The sequence below is a fragment of the Aulonocara stuartgranti genome (genome assembly GCF_965226115.1).
Source record: "Aulonocara stuartgranti genome assembly, chromosome: 7".
In the NCBI taxonomy this organism is placed as follows: Eukaryota; Metazoa; Chordata; class Actinopteri; order Cichliformes; family Cichlidae; genus Aulonocara; species Aulonocara stuartgranti.
The window spans coordinates 36206277-36219509 of NC_138945.1; the positions used below are offsets into that span (position 1 = coordinate 36206277).

Consider the following 13233-nt stretch of genomic DNA (forward strand, 5'->3'; position numbering starts at 1 on the left):
TTCACATCCTAACCAATTTCCACTCATCTGACGGTGACAGTTCATTCCATAGTGGTGACACATATGAATAACTTGTACCTATGTACAGTTGTTTGAACTGATGATCTTGGAATCTACAGTTGTTTAAAAATGGCTCTAAGAGACCTTCCAAACTTGAAAAATTGTAAATCTAGAGTCTTAGATCTTTAGATCTTCACTAAGTTATTTTTCAAGGAATCGGAAGCTGTGATCTTTTTTTTTTTGTGGACTGCAACAGGTTACACTCGAGTATAGGTGCTTATGGCATCGACCAAAACAGGGGCTTAGAACACTTTATGCTGGTCTTTCTTTCAATTTATCATTCAGCAGAGAGTTATTGCACGTTATGTAAGAAGTGCTGGTAATGGAGATGAGCAGATGTTCCAAGAACCTATTCAAGTTCTCCTTTTATTCACTGTTTTTTTTCCCTATTCTTTGACTTTGATGGAAGACCAGGCTCTGTTCCAAGTATGTCCATATTTACCAGCTAATTAAGTGGAGAAACGTGACATTCTGAATCACATCTCCATGGTAACAATTTGCGGTGGTAAAAAGTTTAATCATGAACTCAGTCAGCACATGCATGATCACACACACACACACACACACACACACACACACACACACACTCTTTCACTTGAGCACATGCACATAAACCACTATATCAAGCACAGTCACTGAAAGCTCGCTCCAAAGGTCTCTGTATTTTTATTCCCTAGCTCACGTTGCACCTCACACGTTTACAGAGACATGTGGTATCCATGACAACGTGGATGCTGGGACTAAGATTTGAGGAAAAACTAAAGTCAAGCCCAGTAAAAAAGTTCAATGTGTTAGATATTTGTGAAAGGAAGCAGCCTGAGCTCCTCTCCTTAAAAAATTTTACTTTGTCAGTTGCACTAAAACACTCTAAAATTGTATTGTTTTTCTATACTGTTTGTTTTTGTAAAAAAAAAAATTCAGGTATGCTTATACTGCATTCACACTGTGTTTGGGATGCTTACCATGTTGGAAATTGATATTGTTAATCAGATGCTTTCCAGGAGGTATCTCATGGTGTGTGATGGCATCAGCCACACAGGGGTAAATCAGTCCATTTGTTCACTTTATTAGTTTGTTTTGCAGTTTTTTTTTCATTAATATAATTCATTAATCATTTGGCTAAACCTAACACTGATATTATGAGGCACGCACATAGTAGCATTGTGTGTTTTTTCTAAAATGTTTTGTTATATTAATTATGTTTCTCTTTCTTTGAGTTACATGTGTCCTCTATGCCTTGGCTGCTTGGTCCCTCACATGGTGGATAAAAATCTGACGGTACTTTCTGGAATTCCATCAGTTTGGTCAGGATTCCCTAACACCACATCTCCGACATGTTTTACATATGGCTTCGTAGCTGATTTGTGTTGAGATCTAAATCAAATTAAAACTTTTGATATAATCCCATATTTAAATGGCATAGTGGGTTAACATATCAAACATTTTCTTAAAAAGAATTGCCACTAAATACTGAATGGTCTTTGTTTTATTTGTTATGTAAAATAAAAACAATTTAGTAGAATAAATGTGTTTCCACCTGTTGAACATTAATACCAAAGTGAATGAGAAAGTAAATGTAGGCGCTAGGACCCTGCAAACGCATCTATTTTCTGGTGGGATGAATGTGTATCAACCACGCTCATACCAAGGTGCCTTCAAGTCCTGTAGGAATTTTAATACTTACACTTCTAAAGGTTTCCTGTCAAATATAATTATTTTTAAAATTTTATTTATTTTCGGTTATGATGATTCTTTAATCTGTGCTTTGAGTTTGGAAATGTAAGAACTCGCTTTCTCACAGATACCTCAAACAATAAATGCAATGTGATATATGCATTCGAAGCTTGAATAATCCATCTTTTTTTATGGTGTATGAAGCAGGGGGTAGTTTTACGGGGTTCATTGAATTAGGGTCCTTTATGGTCCTTATGTAATGCAGTGGATTGAAGAATGCATAGTAATCATGAAACCTGGTTCTATTGTCAGATGACAGCATCTGCTACATTTCCTGATAAAGATGGTGGATTTTATGCAGAAGAGCTTCAAACATCAAGGGACAACAGAAAAGCTGAGGAACAGCAGAACTGGTAGATTAAAGAAAAAAAAACAACAACAACCAAACATATGTTTCAAAAGCTTTTCTGTTCACATTATGAGCAGCAAATTGGCTTCCTATTACGGTGCCTCACACAAGTGGAACAATCTGGAGAAGCTTGTAAAATTAGATATGCTAATCCCTTTTAATCAATTGAAATCCCATGTGGGGCACTGAGCAGTGTGAACGCATGTGTTTTCTTTAAACGTCCCTTATGTTGATGTGTTCTTTTGATTTTGCTTTTTATGTTTTTGCTTTCATTGATTGATTTGCATTGTTATCATGGCATTCCTTTAAAGGTGGGCGTGGTCTTGGTGGCCTCTCTTGTTTAATTAAAGGTCACATGACCCCCAAAAACATGTTTTATGATTCACTAATCAAACATCTGCAGGCTCTGTATCATCTCCTTCCTGTGTTTCTGTAAAGTAGGTTGATATTTATTCGCAGCAAGTTCAGCTTCACTTGTATTGACAGCACACTGGGATGTTTTACAAATATTAAACCTCCGCAGGTGTTTTTTTTAATGCAGTAAAGTTAAAACTTTTAACATGGAAGTCTTTGGGAATTTACTTGCTTTTGGATTCATTTTCAAATGGAATTAAAGAAGCTGCAGTTTTTTCCATTTACAAGCCCCCAAAACCTGGAATAAATACAAGTCAAGTCAAGTGGTTTTATTGTCATTCCAACCATGTGCAGTGGTACAGTACACAGTGAAACGAGACAGCGTTCCTCCAAGACCATTGTGCTACATATGACATATAAGACACAATCAACGCAGAACTACATAAAGTGCAATGTACAATTACACTACAGTACAATAGAAATGTGCAAAAGATGGAGTATTGTGCAAAAAGTCACTTGGTGTATGAAGGTGTGTGTGTGTGTGTGTGTGTGTGTGTGTGTGTGAGAGAGAGAGAGAGAGATTCTGCACATAAGTGCTTGGTAGTGACATGTATGAAGGTATGCGTGTGTGTGTGTGTGAAGGCACTGAATGTACGGTAAATGGACTGGTTTTTATGTAGTGCTTTTCTACTTTTATTGGAGCGCTCTTTGCCTTGTTCACCTATTTACACCCATTCATACAAGCATTTTTTGTACACTTTAAGTATCTTTTTATATCAGCATTATCAAAGTGGACTTTCATAGCACAGTTCCAGAATTATTTGCCTAATATTTATTGTGTATTTATGTCTTTAAATTGGCATAAATGGCATTCCATATAATGAAACTAATATGTTGTATTTTTATTATTGAGTGCGCTACCAATAACGTGCTTGTTATATAGAACATATCACATAATAATATCAACACAAAAACTTATTGATATTTAGTCACAGTATGGGCACATCGATGCACGTCTTAGCCAAAAAGATGAAAAATCCGAGGTCACAGAGAGTCCCTGAAAGCAGCTCGATCGTCTATTCTCCACCCTAAAGGAAGCCGTGCGACATCCATCAGACTCGCAGGACTCTCAGAGGTACTCTCGAGCTGTCCCCAGCCTGTAGCTCCAACAAACAGCCCGCTGGGACATCACGCTGCGCTCCGGGCAGGCTGCTGATCTCTGCCCGGATTTACCCCTCGAACAGGACTGTGGGAGCGATGCGACGTCTCGGAGGAGGAGGAGGAGACGAACTGGCCAGGCAGAAGCAGACACCTGAGAGGAGGATCTGAGTTTGTTTCTGTAACGTCAAAGAAAGGTGAGTGGCAAAAAGAAAAGAGCGGAATGTTTCCTGCGGGCTCGGCTGGTGCCTGGCGCAGACGCGTGTTTGCTTGTTGGTGTTCGGTGCGTGTTACTTGTCGTGTCCAGCATCGGTAGCAGGCAGGCGGTATGAGTCATAGCCCCGGCGCAGGGCTGCTGGAGGATCTGCTGAGGAGCAAAGTGTCTGCAGCCTCCAGACCAACAGTCTGTTATCAGCCCGCTGCACCTCTACGCCATTTACGCAAACGACTCTCGTGCATTTTCCTCTTTGGAGTCCGCGTGCACTGTGATCGTAGTTGGAGTCTGCGTGGGTGTTCACGCACGTGCAAATAAGTGACGTGATAGCTGCTTCACCTGACAGGCAGGTGTGTGAGAGTGAAATTCAGAAATGCTGCGTTAAACCTCAGGTTTGAAGCTGTGCTTCCGGTAAATGCGAAAGATAAAGCGATGTCTTGCACAACGGTGCGGCTCCAACTTTACAGCAACAGTTTGCTTTGAACCTTTTCATGTGTGGGGTTTGTTTTCTTTTTCCCACAAAGCAGTGGCCTGCTGAAGCCACCAGAAAGCGAACCACAGTTTGGTGTAGCCTGCATAGAAGACTCTGTTTCCGAAAGTTTATTTTAATGAGTTATTCTTGGCTCTGTATGATGTCACTTTTGGCTGTAAGCACAGAAACCTCACCCACCTGCTGTTCAAACCTTCTGTTTGCCAGGGGCACTCAGTCAGAGGTAAGGGTGGCCTTAAATTAATATGAGCTAAAATCAGAAAGTATAAGATAACCTGGCATTATTTACCTGTTAGAATCAACATGGAACAGCCATTATTAACTGGAAGGTTATGTGTTTGCATCTCCTCTGTCTCCCTGAAATATTATTTAGAAATGTGTTTCTTTAAATCTAATTGTACCCTTGTAGCTGAAGAACAACAGTCTCAGCAGGAATCGGTATCAGAAATTTTTATGGGAATTATATCAGCGTGTGATCGACTGGCGACCTCAACTAAAGTGTACTCCTACCTTTGGCCTGCTGCACTGTAATCATGCATGTAGTAAGAAAGTGCCTCAAAGGGATCAAGAGTAGCAAGGTGATGTATAAGTACCAGTCCATTTACCTTTTATCTTCTGTGTAAAATTTCTCTTTTTCCATAATGGAATTTAAACATAAAGGTTAGCCTTTTATTATTAAATCCTAACAGGTAAGCTAACTAAGATTGAGATCTCTTTTTCAAGAGAGGACTGCATACAAACATACACATGCAACATTCAAAAACTGACACAAAGAGCTGCACAGTTAAGGGACAAATGCATTATACACACAAATGAAGACCAACTCGTACAAGAACAGTTGCAGATAGACAAACGTAAAACCCTACAGAGAATGCAGCTTAATAGTTCTTTGGAGCTTGTTCCATTTATAGGCAGCAATGAATCTGAATCCAGTTTTCCCAAGCTCAGTGTGAACACGAGCTACAGATGATGTTTAAATGTCCTGAAACCTGACATTGTAGGTACTTTATTTAAATTCAGTCAAGGAGTTGAGGTAATAATAATAATAATAATAATAATGGATTGGATTTATATAGCGCTTTTCAAGGCACCCAAAGCGCTTTACAATTCCATTATTCATTCACTCTCACATTCACGCACTGGTGGAGGCAGCTACAGTTGTAGCCACAGCTGCCCTGGGGCAGACTGACAGAAGCGAGGCTGCCATATCGCGCCATCGGCCCCTCTGGTAAGCAGACAAGCACCCTCTCTTCAGTTTGCTAGGGAGCATCATCCCACTTCTTCATAAAAGATACAATGGTGAGTATGAAAAGAACCACCTGTGATGAATTGCAATGCATTGTGAAACAGACTCGAGGTTTCAATGTCGATATGGAAGCATGCATAGAAACAATATCATCATAATCAAGCGCAGACAAACTGCGTTAAACGTCCCGGTGAGGTAATTAATATTCAGTTTTACTATAATTTAGAAGCCACTTTCAGTGGGTACTCTATTCACAAGGGGTCCCCACAGTGGGTGGCTCCGCATTTTTGATTATGCAGACTTTTATACCCTCCGCCTTCCTGATGCAACCCCAAAAGATTCATTTCTCTTCCCAGGGCTCAAATGGAGATCTTCTTATTAAACAAAAATATGAAAATGACTCTCCTACTCATTGTCAATGTGCATAATTTAAATAAGGTAAAGGGAATAGAAGTCTTGCTGGCCTATGCAAACAATTACAATTTTTTCATTTGCTTTAAATCCAGGTAAATTCACCTAATTTGAAAATGATATTTCATGTCCACACACAGATGAGGAGGTGTGACAGTAATGAGTATTTTCTTCTTGGAGTCTTTGTTGACTCATAAATCAGTTTGTAAACAAAGATGGAAGGAGCAGAGGTAATTAGCGGAAGCAGCCTTTATTGGATGGGTAATGCGGTCGGCATCCCCCGAGCTGCTGGCAGCTTTATTGTTTCTGCAGAGTGAATCCAAGCTGATTTCTTGCTGATAGGCTCATAATGGAAATTACAAATAACATCTGACTTGCCGGCCTGTTATCTGTGCTGGTGTTAGTGTGCACACTAAAGGCCTCGGCTTCCTTAGAGTTGCTATTCATTTGGTCAAATTTCATAAAAAGACAAATTAATAAAGACGAATGAGGCGAAGGGAAAAGTTGCTCTTTGCTTGTGCTGTCAGGTCTGCTGTGATGTGAACTACTGATACAGAAAAACTGGTCAGTGAATTTTTAATCTTCAACAAAGCCAAGCAATGCCTGTGTATGTCTGTTAGCTAAAAATCCTTCTTAGATTTCAGTAATTCAGCTGAGGGGTAAAATGTGCAATGTAAATTACGTATAGAATTTCACTGAATATTAATCCCTAAATGTGACCCCAGATCAGCTGTGAGTCACAGAAATGCCACAGTGTGACATGTGGGTGCATGAAATATACTTCTACAAAGGGAGGCTCTGAGATGGGACATGGTTAAATTCCATTTACTGGATATGAGTAAAACGGGGCTCTTTTACAGTTCATGGGAAGATGACATGACAGCCCGTGCGTTACACTTCACGTTTGTGCAGCAATTCGTCTGTGACAGAAGCGGAGTTAAATATAAAGATTGATCATCTGAGTTGTAAAAGCAAACTTGCATGCGTTTAGAGGCATCTTGTTATTTCATGCTCCATTATCGAGTTGTGGCGTAACCTCTTGATCACAAGCAGCATCTATGACGATCATCCAGTTATAAAGATTTAAATGAACAATTCAGACTTTAGACATGAGGTCACAATAAAGGTAAGAGAGAGAATCTCATCACATTTCATTGTCTTAAAGAAGCTCACATGACATGAAATTTTGTCACCATGAGACTCAGTGCTAGGGTTGAACACTTTTCGGTGAAGCTATCTGCTGCTAGCAGCAGGCTTGGTTATTTTTTTTTTTCCTATTGTATTTAATGGCCTGATCTTTTCAGAATTCAGCCTGCTAAATAAATAGCAGGTAACATTTAATAGAAAATGTGAGCGTTTCTGAAAAGTTCTTGTTTGAGAACAATTTTAGAAAACTGTGTGGTTGTACTTCCTCCCCATTTAAAAGCCTGTGCTGTTGCCACTTGATTATTTCGAGGTTGTAAGGCATCCTTCTGAGTGCTTTGGTTAGGTCTGTGTATAATAATCCTAAACTGGTGACATTAGATGTTTTTGTACCATAAAGTTTTTTCCGTGGTTGTCGTCTTTGAAAAATGGTCGTAATCTCTGGATATTGGGATCGCAGCAGCTGACTGGAAAACTTAAACATATCAACCAGCCCGAATCCATTTGACACTCTCTGTGGACACACGCATAGTGTTATTTTTCTAAGTATAGTAATGCATCTGAAGCATAGAGGTCTGTAGATTTGTGTGCAGAAACCTTTAAATTCATCTTGTCAGTGACCTGGTTGCTCACCTGTTAATCACAGTTTCTGGGTCAGTAACATGAGGAGTGTCCAGTGGGAATTTTTAAGGTGTCAATAAATCCTAATTTGGACAAATGGTTTCTCTTACCTGGGCAAACTCACAAAGCATCCCAACTGAATCTGAAGCAGAAATGCTTTTAAAGTGGGTTAAGTCATAAATAATCAGGTTTTTCATGTTTGTGTTTTGTACTCTCCTTCATTAACTTCTCTTTATTTTAAAGTCTCATCTGAAATGTGCATTGCAAACTAGGCTGGGCTATAAATGCTGTTTTATGGTTCATGCAACATCAAACTATTCTCGTTCCCAGGCGCTCAAAATCTTCAGTTTTACCAAAGATGCGGTATCGCAGAGATCTGCAGGTTCCATGATCTGGATCTCTCACTCCTAACTCTACTTTAAGATTTAAGATTTGAAGAGGCAGCACAGTGCCAACCAGCAGTCAAGAGAGTCAGTGAGGTCAAAGCAGTTTCCCTGTAGGCTTTAATAGCACCAGAAATCGCTTTCCAACCACAGGCATTGCCACCTGGTGTCAGTTAAAAGCAGTGCTGGTTTAAGGCACTTAAATATTGGATCTTTCTTTCTATCTGTAGTGTTCTTTGTGCTTGGATGGGTTTTCTGTGGAAGCTTACAGTTTGTCCTGCTTTTGAAAAAACTTGAGGGCTAACAGTTTTCTCTGGTCCTCCATAATTTCTGTGTTGCTGGTCTGAGGTAACAATCATATGGAATCACAGTTGGATTAGACCGATTTCAAGATATACAGGCTTATGGAAGTTTCATGCCATTTCCCGAGTTGTATTGGCAGCTTCCGTTCTAAAGTCTGAAAATGCAGTTGGTACCTTTGAGGTTTATCCGGGAAGAATAGGGGCGCTCACGTTAGGTGTTTTGCTGTGATGATTCACAGTGACCTTTTGCCTCCAAGACAGTCTCCCTAACCACTCTGCCCTTTTCTTCTGGCTCTCTGTCACTCCCTCCCTCTCCTCCTCTTCTTCCTCCTGCCACCCACCTGCAGTGTATCGACCAGAAACAGCAGGATTCAGCCTTCCTAAGATGATTAATGCATAGATAAGATTTCCACTTGATAGCAAGGGCCTTGCTGCAGAAACACTCCTCTTCAGGTCGAGCATGGTGTCTGCGTGTTGGCTTTCCTGAGAGTATGGTCTGTCAGGAGAATTAACTTTTAGTTATACAAATGTTTCCTGGCAGAAATAATCGAGTTGAGTTGAAGCTCAATTGCTGGCTGGATCCAAAGATCCCACGTTTATTTTACAGCGTTAAAGAGCTGACTGGCACACCAGACCTGTCATGGATAATTAAGTGTATCTCTGTGATTTATCACAAATTTATGTGCTTATGATGCGCAGAAGCACTTCAGTTTTATTTTTACTTTAGAATTCCAGTTCGTTCTCTGGACCTTCCTTTGCATAAGTCATCTGCTGCATATCAGAGACTAAATGACTCACACCAAAGGGCTGCAAGGCTTGAGGTGCAGATAGCACAGGGCTGAAAGTGATTACTGTTAAATATCCTTGGGATGCCGAACCTGCCTTCACTGTATACATTTTTATCTTTTAATTACTGACTCAAAAGGCATTTAAATTGTTGTACAACAACAGTTCCCAAATGGAGTGTTATGGCACACTAGTCTGCCTTGACGCGAGTCCAGGTGTACCGTGGGATTTTGTCATACATTATTGCACAAAATGTTATGAAGGAACTTTTTATTTACTGTACTGTATTTTGCAGGCACTCGTTTGTTAATAGCCTGCAAGCTGTTAAAGAAAAAAAACCTTGTCATAAGGAACCCATGTTCTTTTGTGCAGTGACTCAAGAGGCGAAAATATTAAAGTGTAACACATCAAGACCCTGAGAGATGGTCATGAGGATAGAAAATGTATGAGTGGAAAATCAAACAGTCAGTAAAAAACATTGTGAAGCTACTGGTCTATTGGAAGTGAAAAGCTCTCAGCCCAAGTGTATCATCTGCTGAGAGGAGCTGATGGTATCATGGTAGGAAGCAAACTGAAGAGGCACTAGGAACCCAAACATCCCTACTGAGTAAAACCCTAAAAGAATGTTGAGGCAGCTTTATGTGAAAGTGTCTGATAAGGCTGATGCAGGCGATTTCGATACCAGTGAAGCGCAGATTTGAAAAAGTACGCCTAAAAGCCATTTGGCTTTCCTTTTGGTGTGGCTTGGGCACAAAATGTGTAGAAAACCACTGAAGAAGATGCCACCAAAATGATCATCGAAATGATCAGCCAGCCTGAAAAAATGTTCTATCTGGATCCATGAATCGGTGATGGCTCAAAGTTTCGAGGATTAAGGCAAAGCAAAATGGCAAATGTGGCAAGAAAGTTGTCAAGAGGTAACACTCACACACATGCGCACACACAAACAAATGCTTGTCTCCCATTAAACCTATCCAATGGTTGTCTGCTTAAAGCTTCATAAATTATTTTAAATTTTGTTTTTCATTGACTGATTTTTAATTTAGTTTTTCAAGTTCACAAAATCATTTCAGTTTCACTTTTTTTCAGTGATGACGTCTATTTTTCATTTAAAATCTCTTATTTTAGTTTACTAAACTTGTGACTTGTGTTGTCACATCTAGTTTTAGTTTTTAGTTTAGCTTTACTTAACCTTGGTATAAACAGTTCTGTGTTTTCAGTGTCTCAAAAACACCAAATTGCTGTGTGTTGAGAAATATAATTGATAATTAAGTAAATCAAGTGTATTTTACTGAATAGGAACCCGCTTATGCTAATATTGCTAATATTTAAGTTTCCCCTTTTTTAAAATCATTAGCTCTTTAGCTTGATGTTTTAGTAGTGCTAATATTGGTTAGCATGACCATTATTTTAAATGCTGGTGAGTTTAAACACCGATCTGTGGTTTGAAACAGACTGAAAATGTTCACATATTAAACACAAATCAACATATTCAGAAATTGAATTAATAGTTTGTTAAAGCCGTACACGCGATTAATCTTTCTGCTTGGGTGTTTTAATGACTGTATTCTAGGGCTGGGCGATATGGCCTAAAATCCATATCACGGTATAATTTGAAGCGTGTGCAGTAACGATATATATCGCGATAGTCTTTTCTTTTGTATAACACTTTTTAAAAAAAATTTTTTTATTTACTTTTTCCCCATTTTCTCAAAGTCGACAGTGCCTTATGTATGAATTCTGGTTGCGCTTACTGTAGTACACGGCGCGCAGAAATCTGAAAGCCGCACCGTTTGATGGATTTCCGGAGCATTACGGCTGCCGTAGTCAGGAGCCTTGTGGAGTAATCTGGGTCCAAAGCTCCGTCCGCTTCAAGTCCCAAAGTCAAACGAACACTGAAGCATCACTGAGAGTTAAAAACTGTCTAAATTCTTTCATCTTTAATAAAATGATCAGTGTTGCTGCTTTACCAGGTGTAACAATTAAGTTTAATATCCACGGATGCATGACAAAAGAAGTTATTAAATTTAACAGAGTTAGAAGTTAACAGGAAGTTAGCTCGCTAGTTTCCATCTAAACATGATATGCCATGTTCTGACTGAGAGATTTCTGAAAAAAATTAAAGTACAGCTCTGCTATCACTTCCGACATTAATGAAGTGACTTTTGTAGGGTTATTGAAGTTGGACTAGCTGGTATATAATGATGTGCTACGTGATCGCTAGCAAAACAGCTACGTTAGTATAACATTAGCACAGTGCAACTGGAGGATGAACGCTAACTTTTTTCCACTCGCTAAAGGTTAACGTGAGGGTTTCTGGTAGCAAATGTAATCGCATGGCAGGATGCTATAAACTGACCAAACTTCAGTCAGGAGAACAACTGAGATAATCCATCCACAATACGAGGTTTGTCATTAATAATATTGCAACATGGGAATAGAGCAGCTGCGAGAGAATTCAGCTTTAATGAATCAATGGTACGGAAGTGGAGAAAGGGCAGTTTTTGGCTTTCCCCATATTCCAAAAGTGCTTCATCTCTTTGCTATTACTGTCGTCCGGCATAATTTGCAGATGTTGTTTGCAGCCGCTGTAATGCTTTCGACCAAAACAGGTGCAGCTTGATGACACCATCAACATGCGCTATTGCGGTAGGATAGAATAGAATTCAACTTTATTGTCATTGCACACGTCACAAGTACAAGACAACGAAATGCAGTTTGCATCCATCCAGAAGTGCTTTAGCCATGATATAGATATATTACAAAATATATATTAGCAACGATATAGGTATATAGATATATTACAGAAATGGGTCTGTTATAGGTATGTTACAATGACAGTTAAGATAAGTGAGATATGTGGATAATTTCTACAGAGGCTATATAAAGTGCTGGTGGTTGTGAGTGGTGGTTCAGTCCATGTTATTATTGTGTGTTTGAGGGTACAGTTGTCCATTGTGGGTGTGTGTATGTTCAGTCCATGTGTTAACGTGGGTCAGATATCAGGAGGCAGAGTTGAGGAGTCTGACAGCTGTGGGGAAGAAGCTGTTCCGGTACCTGGTGGTCTTAGTCCGGAGGCTCCTGTAGCGCCTCCCAGAGGGCAGGAGGGTGAAGAGTCCATGTGATGGGTGACTGGGGTCTCTGATGATTTTCCCAGCCCTTTTCAGACACCGCTTCCTGTAGATTTCCTTTATGGCAGGAAGTGTAAAGTGTATGTGTTAGTCCCCATAGGGAAATAGTTCCTCTGCATTTAACCCATTCACCCAGTGAAGCAGTGGGCAGCCACCAGTGCAGCGCCCTGGGAGCAGTGTGTAGGGACGGTACCTTGCTCAGGGGTACCTCAGGGTAGCCGTTCAGTGGAGTCGAACCCCCGACCTTCCGATCATGGGGCCACCACTCTACCTACTGAGCTATCCCTGCCCGGCGATGCGCTGGGCAGTTTTCACGACCCTCTGCAACGCCTTCCGGTCCGAGGCAGAGCAGTTCCCGTACCAGACTGTTATACAGTTGGTCAGGATGCTCTCGATGGTGCAACAATAGAAGTTCACCAGGATGTCTGTGGACAGGTGGTTCTTCCTCAGGAAGAAGAGGCGCTGGTGAGCCTTCTTGACCAGCTTGGAGCAGTTGGTCATCCAGATGAGATCCTCGGAGATGTGGACACCCAGGAACTTGAAGCTGCTCACACGCTCCACAGCCGTCCCCTTAATGTGGATGGGTGGATGTGGGTCAGCATTCCTCCTGTAGTCCACGATGAGCTCCTTGGTCTTCTCAGTGTTGAGCAGCAGGTTGTTTGTGTCGCACCACTCAGCCAGATGATCCACCTCCTCCCTGTAGGCGGCCTCATCGTTGTCACTGATGAAGCCAATCACCGTGGTGTCATCTACAAACTTAATGATGATGTTGGAACCATCGGCAGGTCTGCAGTCATGGGTAAATAGGGAGTAGAGGAAAGGGCTCATCACACAGCCTTGTGGTACACCGG

The 13233-nt window shown here is 40.6% G+C and overlaps 1 protein-coding gene across 1 annotated transcript in view; it reads left to right on the plus strand.

Annotated features, from left to right (window-relative positions):
• Positions 1–3564: 3564 nt before the first annotated feature.
• Positions 3565–13233, plus strand: part of rab27b (RAB27B, member RAS oncogene family) — an 81270-nt gene continuing 71601 nt past the window's right edge. The window contains exon 1 of the mRNA XM_082538357.1: positions 3565–3852. The gene's annotated coding sequence lies outside the window, so the exon portion shown is untranslated. The remainder of the gene's footprint in view (positions 3853–13233) is intronic.